Raw genomic sequence first — 12066 nt, 5'->3', positions numbered from 1 at the left:
TGGGCGGCCCTTTGTGGGTGCAGCTGGGAGGGAATGTCTGGGATTCCTCAGACCTTGCACCTGTCGTGGTTTTCTGCTAATGGAATGGGTGTCATGGTTTAGTTGGGGGAGAGGGGTGCAAATTTCTCAGCACTCTCCAGCCTCGGTTCTGCCTCCCCTGGGCTCCCCCTGGGCTCTGCTGAGACACAAGTCCACATTTCTGAGGGCTAGAGAGAAGTGAGAGAAGAGCTAAAATGAGAGGAATAATTAGCCCGAGCTTCAAGTGTTAGAGCGCTTGGAAGGTGTTCTTGAAACCACTAGGTGGCATCTCTGGGGGGCTCCAAGGAGCCCGGGTCCTTTCTGTCTCGTCACGGAAAGAATTCAGCCAGAGGCAAAGTGATAGATAAGAAGTGATTTATTAGAATAGGATGCTTGTGAGGCTTACAAGTGGGCAGGCGAGAGGATGCTGTGCCCTGAGAACTTAGTGGGCTACAATTTTATAATCAAAGGAAAAGTGGGGAGGGGGGAAAAACCCACCTTCTTCCTCATTCTTCAGTAGACGCCAAGCTTCCATCATCAGCTCCTCCTGCAGGTTGGGCAGGGGAGTTTTCTTGTCCCTACATGGTCAAGCCAGGACTGTCATGACACTATGGAAAAATTATTTCAGGTCTCAGTACAGTGAGGGTCTTTCACTTTGAAATGTCACTTTTCCATAAAGTATTGTTTTTTATGTGTGCAGAGAGTATGTCCTAGGGGTCATTAACTTACTGAGTTCACTGGGCAGGGTGTGAGTCTCATGCCACCATTGTTTTATTGTTTTGGGTCATGTCTCCTGCTTCTGCTGCATGGTTTTGTTGCTACGCAAGCCTGCTTGGTTTCGTGGTTAAGCAAACCTGCTTTCTTGAGTGATCATTAACTTACAGGGGTCTCCCATATTTTTTCTTTACTTACAATCCCCTAGTGGGATTAACTATTTAATTACCTACTTAGTCCCTTTACTCCGTCCCTATCATTCTTGCTGATTCTCCTCAGCTTTCCTTCCCAATCTCAATTTGTCCTCTAATAACTAATGAAAGTTCTCTTCATAACTCCCAAGTTTTCTGTGGTGCCAATAGGCATTCTTTGAATTAAAAAGATAAATTCTTTCAGAAAACACACAAACTGTGTAGAAAGAGGAAGTCCTTTCCTCTTTCCTGTGTTGGTGCCTGACCAGGAAAGAATTTAGAGTAAATTAAAACTATTGTCTGCTCACTGCTGTTGAAAGAGGTTGCTTTTAAATCAATACTGTGAGTGTAACGCTTTTATCGCTCCCCTTTACTAGAAGTCACTTGAGTTTTAGTTAATGTGAATATATTTTGTTTACTGCTCTGCTGATAATTCACTTTTACTAGCACAAGCCATGTAGAAAACTAGCCTTTTGGACTTTGATTAGAAATTTTAATAACATTATAATATACATTGTTATTAAAAGGATTTTGGTTATTCTTTCAATTAAAGAACAAGGCGAAAATAAACCCAATTAATTACTTGTGATTATTTCACATCACATGAATCTCTGTTTTCAGAAACAAAAAATCACTAATTAATCCACCCCATTTCCTTCAACATAAATGTTTGTTGGTATGGGTGACAGCTGCATCTTGCAAACCCAGATCTCAAAATTCCAGTTCTAAGACCAGTGTCTTCATGAGGAAGAACGACTCTTCCATAGGTTGGAAGATTAGAAGAGTCTGGCTTCCTCAGCAATGTTGGCCCCATTTTAACCACTTTGCTCCTGTGCATTTCAGAGATATCATGTTTCTGTGAGGCAGGAAGTACATAATACTAGGTTTGGTGAAAGCACTGGATTTAGCATTTGAAAATGAGGGTTTGCATCTTACGCTATGCTTACTGTGAGATCTTGAGGAAATTGTTAAATCATTAAACTTCTCTGAGCTTCAGTTTCCTCATCATAATATTATGGTAAATAACTAATTTAGGGTTTTGTTGTAAAGATTGAATGAGACAATACAGATGAAGTGCTTTGTAAAGGGTTATTACAAATGTTTATTGAGATGTAATTCACATACCATAAAATTCACCCTTTTAAAGTGTACAATTTAGTGGTTTTATTATATTCACAAAGTTGTGTAACCACAAATTATCAATAGTTATTTTGAGTGGTGATTCTTAGAAATGAAGTCCTAAATTTATAATGCGACTGTCTCTATAATCTTTGCCATGAATTATTTAAATATAATATGAAACAGTTATGTCTTATTATTATATACACTGCTTCCTATGTGGAGAGGAAACCCAAACTATAACTTTAAAGAGGTCCATAGCAATCAGTGGATCCTAAAATGGAAGATACTTATCTAGTGCTCTATCACATATAATCAGCTAAATTTTTGTGAGAACTTTTTGCTTCTATCTCAGTAATATGTTTCCTTCCTTCCTTCCTTCCTTCCTTCCTTCCTTCCTTCCTTCCTTCCTTCCTTCCTTTCTTTCCTCCCTCCCTCCCTCCCTCCCTTCCTCCCTCCCTTCTTTCCTTATCTTTTTGGCTGTGCTATGCTGCTTGCTTGGGATCTTAGTTCCCCAACCAAGGATCGAATCTGGGCCCATCAGTGAAAGCACCGTGTCCTAACCACTGGACTGCCAAGGAATTCCCTACCTTCCTGTTAATTCTAATTTCAGTTAAAAAAAATATTTGTTGAGCCACAGACATTAATAAGACACAGTCTGCCTCAATAACACAATCTTATAATAATATGTGATATTTATTGAGCACTACTTTGTGCCAAACATTGGATATTATTAGCCTTGCTTTACATAGGTCGAGAGAGGATTAAAAAAAAATAGAGCAGATATCATTTAATATGGTGGAAGAAGAAGAGTGCAGGTAAATTAAAATTATTTTAAGGCATCACCAATGCTTTAAATTTGGACTAATTGAATCAGCATATAATGGATAAGATCAGATTTTTACAGAAGTTGGCTTGTTTGAAAAAGCCCTCTAGATTGTCTTTTTCCTTTTGCTCTGATTTCATGTTATGTACTAATTTGACTTCCCATGCTTCTTTTGTTCTCTACATCTATGTCTCTATTTCTGCCTTGCAAACCGGTTCATCTGTACCATTTTTTCTAGATTCCACATATATACGTTACTATACGGTATTTGTTTTTCTCTTTCTGACTTACATCACTCTGTATGACAGTTTCTAGGTCCATCCATGTCTCTACAAATGACCCAATTTCGTTTTTTTTTATGGCTGAGTAATATTCCACTGTATACATGTACCACATCTTCTTTATCCATTCGTCTGTCAATGGGCATTTAGGTTGCTTCCATGACCTGGCTATTGTAAATAGTGCTGCAATGAACATTGGCCCATGCTTCTTAATACCAGGAAAAAGAAGCCTTGGAGAGAGGATACAAGAATTTCAACTATCAGGAAAGAATATGATTTACATTAAATAATTAAATGATATTTCAGTTCATGCTTAAGGGACTAAATCATTTTTTTAACTTTTAATTATGAGAATTTTCTAACATATACAAAAGCAGAGGGAATATATAGTAAATTCCTATATAGTTTTCACTATATATACTATTCAATGATTATCAATACTTTGCCAATTTTGTTTCATTTATTCAAAGTTTTGGTGGGGAGGAGGTTGGAGTATTTTAAAGCAAATTCTATACATCTTGTCATTTTTCCTGGATATCTCTTGTGTCCCCCTCCCAGTCCACTCTTTCTCTGCCTCTCATCCCTGCTCTGATTCCCTTGAGGCTCATCTGTACAGAATGCAGATAAGGACTGCATTACCCAATAGCATAAGGACTTCCTTACCCAATAGCATCTAGTTGGGTTCTGCTAATGGATAGTATCACCAGGAGCTTAATACCTTGAGGTACTATTCTTCTGGCTCCCTTTCTGAGGGTTTGTGGCAGCCAGGTGTATCCTTGGACCAAATGTCACAACTTCTTGTCACAAGACTTCTCTGTCTCTGGGTTCTGATAACCACACCCTTTCCTCACCCCTAGGCCTAGGGGTGTTAACAGTTGTTGTTACTAGTCCAGGGGTACTGTGTTATCCCTTCTAGTTTCCCTACAGTCTTCCTGCATCTTTGAAAAGGATCCTTTTTATTAAATTCTCTTTAAATTACCTGATTTGATTACTACTGTTTTCTACTAGAAACCTGACTGAAACGTCATTTTACACATAAATACTTGAGGGTGCATCCCTAATTGATAAAGATTTATTTTTAAAAAAGTAAACACTATGTTACTATCACATGTAACAAATTAACGATACTTTCTAAATATCATTTAATACCCAGTCCAAATTCACATTTCTCCAATTGACTAAAAACATGTCTTTTGGTTTAAGATCCAAACAAAACCCATTCTTTAAAAATTATTGTGCCTCTTAGTTTTCTTTAGTCTATGTTGTTGATTTATTGGAGAAACCAAGTCATTTGTTCTGTAAAATGTCCCACATTCTGGATTTGGCTGACTGCTTCTACATGGTGTCATTTAACTTTTTCCTCTATCCCTTGCATTTCCTTCAAACTGGTGGCTACATTTAAATGTTTAATTAAGTTTAGTTTCTTTCTTTTCTATTTTTTTAAGGCAAAATACTTCATAAGTGTCACTGTGTACTTAAGGCATATAATGTATGCCTACTTTTGGTAATACTAAGATTGATCAAGTGGTTTATAAATATACCATCAGTCTTCCACTTTTTAGTATCCATTATTTTCATAGCTCTATTAACTTATTAGGGGTTGAAAATTAGTGATTTTCTGAATCCCTCATTCCTTTTCCTTTATCAGCTGAATTTCTTCTATAAAGAAGAATTTTCCCTTAGTAACAATTTGGTCACTCTAAAATTCAGTTTGTAAAGGAAATCCAGGATTTAATCAATATCCTTTATTAATATTCAGAATAATGAGTTAGTGCCCCAGCAGCCTTTAATTATGACTAATTACCTTGTTACCATGATGAACTCATGGATTTTTATATATTTGATATGTTTCAATACATTTAATCATTATTATTTTTGATATGCTATTTATTATTTCTATGTTAGGTCAGTGAGGGCCCCTTTTCATTGATTCCTTTAGGCCTTTATTGGATTTTATTAGTGTGATAAAGTTTAACTTTAGGAGAAGAGAGAGCTCAACTCTGGATACTGATCCACTTGTGTTTTCAGACCTGCAACACTGAGAAATAACCCTAGACTGTGGTGGATTCATCAAGGTGACCCTCAATAGAGACCAGTCATCTAGCCTCCCTTGCTTATACATTCAGTTATTCACTCAATAAATGTTTTTTTTTGAGGACCTACTCAGTGTAGCATACCCTGTTAGCTTTGGTGAAATAACAGTGAAGATGTAGTCCTTGATTTTACCTAGCTTACAAGAGGGAACAAAAGGGAGAAGAAAAACTAAAATATAGTGTAAAACTACTATGGTTAAAGGAGGACATTACTCTGTAGGAGCACAGGGAAGGGCCTCCTACTCAAACTTAAGGAAAGGCTCCTTGGAAAAAGAGTCATTCTAGCTGATCCCTTTAGGATAAGTAGGAGCTAAAAGGTCAAGAGAAAGGAAAGAGAGACAGAGCCACTGCAGTTTGTAAAATCCCAGAGAGAAAGCCCAGGGTGGTCAGGGTACTCTAGGCTGGGGTGTGAAGAGGGAAGTAGCAAGACGTCAAGGTTAAATGAGATAATGCTGTACTGGTTAAGTACTAAAAAGTACTTAGTACGTGGCCAGCACATAGTTAGTGCTTAATAAAGGCTAATATATAAAAATAGAGTTCAAGCAGATGAAAGTTATATAATGATGAATTTTGCACTGAGGCCTCACATAAGATAAAGAGAAATGAAGGCGGAAGAAAACCTCACCAAAATTTAGAATTACGTTACAGTGGCATCTGTAAACAGAGAGGGAGATGGGATGTTTAAGAGCTTGTAAAGGCAAGTCCTTTGGCTTGATGTTATCAGGGACAGAAACTTTAAAACTCTGAACGTTAGGGAAGAGATTTGAGTCATTACATTAAAAAAACTATTTTGTAACAATATCAAACTTACAGAAAAGTTGCAAGTATATACAAAGAACTGTTTCTTCCTGAACCATTTGAAAGCAAGTTGCTGATATTATTATGATGTCCCATTAACCCAAATATTTTAGTGTTTATTCCCTCAAAAAACAACATTCTCCTATGTAACCACAGTAAGATCAACTAAATCAGAAAATTAACATTCTTTACATTTCTACCATCTATCTCTCAGACTCCATTCAAGTTTGGCCAATAGCCCCAGCACTGTCCTTTATAGTAAAAGGATTCGGTTCAGAATCATGCATTGCATTTACTCATTATGTCTCATTAATCTCCTTCAGTCTGGAAAAGTTCCTCAGTCCCTCCTTGACTTTCAGACCTTGACAGTTTTGAGGATTACAGGTCAGTTACTTTGTAGCACCTCTCTGAATTTGGGTTTGTCTGATGTTGCCTAGATGTTAGTTTCAGGTTATGTATCTTTGACAGGAATACCACAGAAATGATGGGATACTCTTCTCATTGTATCCTATCAGATGACATGATTTCAGTTTGTCCTATTACTGATGTTAATTACTTCTGAGCTCCTGATGAAGGTAGTGTCTGCCAGGTTTCTATACTGTAAAGTTGCTCTTTTCCCATTGTGTGGAGGGAAGGTTCATCAAACTTTACATTTATTTGAACAAAAAAAGTATTGATAACTTATAAACAGCTGAAGTGCTCAGGTCCTGTGATCTAGTATCATGGGGGTGGGAGAGGTGAGTATCTCTATTTTCATAATTCTCTAATAGAAGAAAAGAAAATCAATGTTTCTGTAACTTCTTAGAATTCAATATGACAATCTCCAATAATTAATAAATACGAATTTTGTTGTTGATGTGGAATTATTTTAGAACTTTGTTTTTGTGAATTTCAGTGAAAATAAAACAGATACCTGAGGAAAAAATGAGACAGCCTCAGATTTAAAAAATAAAATTAGCTTCCCTATTTTCAGTAAAATAGAGACTGGGAGCAGGGAAATCTTTTCATCTCAGTCCATCATGGCAGCAGAAAATCAGGGCTTGCTAATGTCGATGTTGTACAACCTGTTGTCAATGTTGGGAACTGATATCTATAGTTTGAGGACACCTATGGACTGATTCTCTGATCATCCTAGAGGATATGAAAGGGATTAGGAGATAGCATAAGCACAGTCCCTGCAATCTGTCTGAGAAACACTCGTTCTGCATATATGCCTTTTTTTAAAAAATAAATAAATTATTAGTAAACTGATAGAAATCAAAAAAGAAAAGAAAAAAAACCCCCAATGTTTCTGAATGGAAAGAACTCTGAAATTGGAATCAGGTTGAGTACTAGGTGCAGTTCTGCCACTGTATAAGTCCGCTAAGACTGACATTACAAAATACCATAGACGGGGGGCTTAAACAACTGATGTCTATTTTCTTACAATTCTGGAAACTGAAAGTCCAAGACTGTGGTGCCAGAGTTAGTTTCTGGTGAGATCTCTCTTCCTGGCTTGTAGACGGTGGCCTTCTCACTCTGTCCTCACATGGCTTTCCTCTGTGTTCTCACTGAGAAAGAGAGAGATCTTTGGTGTCTTCTGCTCTTCTTAAAAGGACAGCAGTCCTATCAGATTAGAGGTCCAGCCTTTTGACCTCATTTAACCTTCACTACCTCCCTAAAGGTCCTATCTCAAAATATAGTCACACTGTGGGTTAGGGCTTCAACATATGAATTTGGGGGGAGGGAACACAATTTGGTCTATAACAGCCACTAAGGAATGACTACTGCTTTGTGCTTCCATTTTCTCTATCAGGGGTCCCAGCTGGAGCCTATGCTGTATGTCCTTAGGATTCAAGCATTGCTGGAGGACTGGTGGAGCAGGACTTCAGGACTCTATTTATATGTAGCTCCTGGAGTATCTTAGGAAAGAAGCCATCCTAAGAGAGAGCTGAGTCCCCAAGCCTGGTTCAAGGATGTGAGCCACTGTCAGAAAGGAGAAGAAATGGTGAAAGCATCATGGTCTCTGTCATTTAGATCAGTCTCCAGCTCAGCCTTCATGGATTCATGCCTCTGTCATAAGGTAAAAGGGCTGCAATTGAAAAAAAAAAAATTCAAACTAAAGGGAAACACCCATTCAGTGGAATACTATTCACTGAGAAAAAAGGATGAGCTAGTCACAATAGCCAAAAGGTGGAAGCAACCCAAATGTCCATTGACAGATGAATGGATAAGCCAAATGTGGTATAAACATACAATGGAATATTATTCAGCCTTAAAAAGGAAGGGACTTCTGACGTATGCTACAAGTTGGATGAACCTTGAGGACATTATGTTAAGTGGAATATGTTAGTCACAAAAAGACAAATACTGTAAGATTCTACTTATATGAGGGACCTAGAGTAGTCAAATTCATAGAGACAGAAAGCAGAACGGTGGTTGCCAGGGACTGGGGGAAGGAGAAATGGGGAGTTATTATTTAATGGGCGTAGAGTTTTAGTTTTGCAAGATAATAAGAGCTCTGGAGATGGATGGTGAATTGCACAACGATATGAATATATTTAATACCACTAAGTGTACTTAAAAATGGTTAAGATGGTAAATTTTGTTACGTGTATTTTACTACAATTAAAACAAAAAAAATTTTTTTAAAGAAATAAGTTATCAAGCTAAGCAAAAACATGGATGAATCTTGAATGTATATTGCTAAATGAAAGAATCAGGTCTGAAAGGCTACAAACTATATGATTCTATTAATAGGACATTCTAGATAAGGCAAAACTATAGAGCCATAAAATACATTAGCAGAGATCAGTAGGGATTCAATGGGGAGGAGGATTGAATAGATAAAGCACAGAGGATATTTTACAGTGGTGAAACCATTTTGTATAATACCATAATGATGGATATATGATACCATGCACATACCCATAGAACCTTAATATATGCAAAATTTTTAAATAATTTAGGAGATTGGAGGATCCCAAGATGGAATAAAGGATGGGACAAAATAATCTAACTATATTATAAATCTATGAAACATGAGACTTCCCTGGTGGCGCAGTGGTTAAGAATCCTCCTGCCAGTGCAGGGGACATGGGTTTGAGCCCTGGTCCAGAGAGATCCCACAAGCTGCGGAGCAGCTAAGCCCATGCACCACAACTACTGAGCCTGAGCTCTAGAGCTCATGAGCCACAACTACTGAGCCCATGCACCACAACTACTGAAGCCCACGCGCCTAGAGCCCGTGCTCCGCAACAAGAGAAGCCACTGCAATAAGAAACTTGCGCACCACAACGAAGAGTAGCCCCCGCTCACCACAACTAGAGAAAGCCCGCACACAGCAACAAAGACCCAATGCAGCCAAAAATAAATAAATAAATTTATTTAAAATAAGTAAATCATTCAATCAATCTATGAAACAGCCTCACTGATGGGGGTGGGAGAAAAGGTACTGACCCAAGTAACTTTGGAAATGAGTGGAGTCTGTAAAATTAAATGCCAAAGAACTGTACATCAGCACTGTACTCTAGTTGAAAAAGTTGTGTACCCATGGGGTATAAGTTAACAATTCTGAATTCAATATATATATATATATATATATATATATATATATATATATATATATATATATATATACTGGAACTGAATAATTAAGTAAATGGTTGGCAGATTGTGGGAGCCAGGTTTCTCACTGTTGGAGTGGGAGTTTACAGATAATCAAGGGGAAGAGGCTAGAAAGCTCCATATGGTAATGAATTACAGTTGGAGATATCAGTATGAACTCATGTGTAGCTTAATATAGATACAGATGTTACATACAGAGATATTTATAGTTACGTGTGTATATATATGGGTTAGTATACACACATACATTTCCTTACGTTGTCAGCTGGGAGGGCCTAGAAAGAAGAATACCCCAATAGCAATGAGTGCACCTACTGCCCAGATCTTGGTTTCTAATACCATTCTCCCATAAAAGGAACCAGGGCTCCTTGGAGAAATGGCTGATTCAAGGACTGGGGCAGGGAATATACAGGAGCATCTGTAATGCCAGAACATCTTTTAGTGCCAGAAAGTAAAAGTTCTAAAAATAAAAGAAAAAAGATGGAGCTATGTCAAAGGGACATGGTAGCCAACTGAAAGAGCTGACCAAAGTGACCATTTAAGAAATACAATAAATAAAGTAGTATTGGATTATACCCAAAGTATACATTAATTATCCATAAAGCCACACTGATATACATAAATAATTGAATAAATAAATAAATGGGAGGGAATATAAAAATCTCCAGTGTAGAAGAATTCCAAATAATTTATGTAGATACTCTGCCTTCAAGGAGGCTGGGCATAGCTCCTCACTGGTTAAGTGTGGGTTTTGCACATTGACTTCCTTTCAAAGAGACTAGTCTGGAAGAGGGGGAGAGGGGAAGACTGAAAAGTGTAACTTTGCAGTGGAGAAACCTGACAAACACTACCTCAGCCAGATGATCAAGGTTAACCTCAACAGTGATGTCATGTTGATAGTATGTACCCTTGATATGAGGTAATGAGAATGGCACTTTACTTCTGTGGTTTCCTTCCCAAAACATATAACCCTAATCTAATCATGAGAAAAACATAAGACAAATTCCAATTGAGGGACATTCTGCAAAATACTTGACCAGTATTCCTCAAAACTGTCAAGGTCGTAAAAAATAAGGGGAGTCCGAGAAACTGTCATAGCCAAGAGGAGCCTAAGGAGGTATGATGACTAAATGTAATGTATCTTGGAAGGGATCCTGGGACAGCTAAAGGACATCAGGTAAAAATTAAAGAAATATGAGTAAAATATGGATTTAGCTAATAACATTAATATTGGTTCATTAATTATGACAAATGTTCCATATTAATGTAAGATGTTAATAATAGAGAAAATTGGGTATAGAGTATACAGGAGCTCTCTGTACTGTATTTGTAATTTTTCTGTAAATCTGTAACTTTCTTTGTTTTTTAAATTTATGTTTTAAGTAAAAAGTTTATTAAAAATAATAAATAATATATCATACACACAAAATAGAAGTTGCTCTTAATTTTTTTAAGTGGAATTGGAACACCAGGAAGTTTCAGCAGAGCTTGGAGTTGGCACTGGTGGTTTTGGCAATGTTAAGAGAAGGTGAAGTCCTCAGCAACGGTTTAGAAAGGAAAGGCCTCAAGTAGGACCTTAATAGCCTTGGGGCAGGCACATGTGGGCAGGTACCAGAGGTCCATCGGCCCTTTAAGCCTCAATAGAAACAGTGGGGTTTCTGCAGAGAGCAAGAGCTAGAGCAAGTTGGAAAAAAATGGTGAAGACAGGAGCTCTGCAGGTGAACTTGGGGCATCACAGAACAAGTTGAGAGAAAATAAGGAAGTTTGGCTTTCCTGCAGAATGAATGGAAGCAGAGCCAAAGAGCCACTGTTTTGTAAATGTTGTTGCAGCCCTTTATTTACTGTGAAGGATGCTGTTGCCTGAAAAACAGGGGGTCTACAAAATAAGGGTACTTATTGCTATAAAAGTACAATATAAGATGCAAAATAGGGCTTCCCTGGTGGCGCAGTGGTTGAGAGTCTGCCTGTCAGTGCAGGGGGCACGGGTTCGAGCCCTGGTCTGGGAGGATCCTGCATGCCGCGGAGCGACTGGGCCCGTGAGCCATAATTACTGAGCCTGCGCGTCTGGAGCCTGTGCTCCGCAACGAGAGAGGCCGCGATAGTGAGAGGCCTGCGCACCGCGATGATGAGTGGCCCCCGCTTGCCGCAGCTAGGGAGGGCCCTCGCACAGAGGCGAGGACTCAACACAACCATAAATAAATAAATTTTTTAAAAAAATGCAAAATATAAAAATCTATAAAATACACGCACACACAGTAAATGCAACTTAATGACCTGAGTCAAAGAGTTTATTTTTTTATATAAAGCTTAAAAACTAACATAATACACAGATACCAGAAATCCTTTTTATTATACTTAATCTATTAGAAATATAAACCTCAACCAACTGGCTTTTCAACTTCCTTTTGTCTCTAATGATG

General features: G+C 37.9%; 1 protein-coding gene across 1 annotated transcript in view; it reads left to right on the top strand.

Moving 5' to 3' along the window:
* LOC309606358 (serine/threonine-protein kinase MARK2-like) overlaps positions 1-12066 on the top strand; it is a 200693-nt gene that overhangs the window by 170108 nt on the left and 18519 nt on the right. The window lies entirely within an intron of this gene.

This window comes from Balaenoptera borealis, assembly GCF_965194805.1.
Source record: "Balaenoptera borealis genome assembly, chromosome: 11".
Taxonomy (NCBI): domain Eukaryota; kingdom Metazoa; phylum Chordata; class Mammalia; order Artiodactyla; family Balaenopteridae; genus Balaenoptera; species Balaenoptera borealis.
The sequence above is the reverse complement of the archived record's forward strand: the minus strand, read 5'-3'. Positions and strand labels throughout refer to the sequence as shown.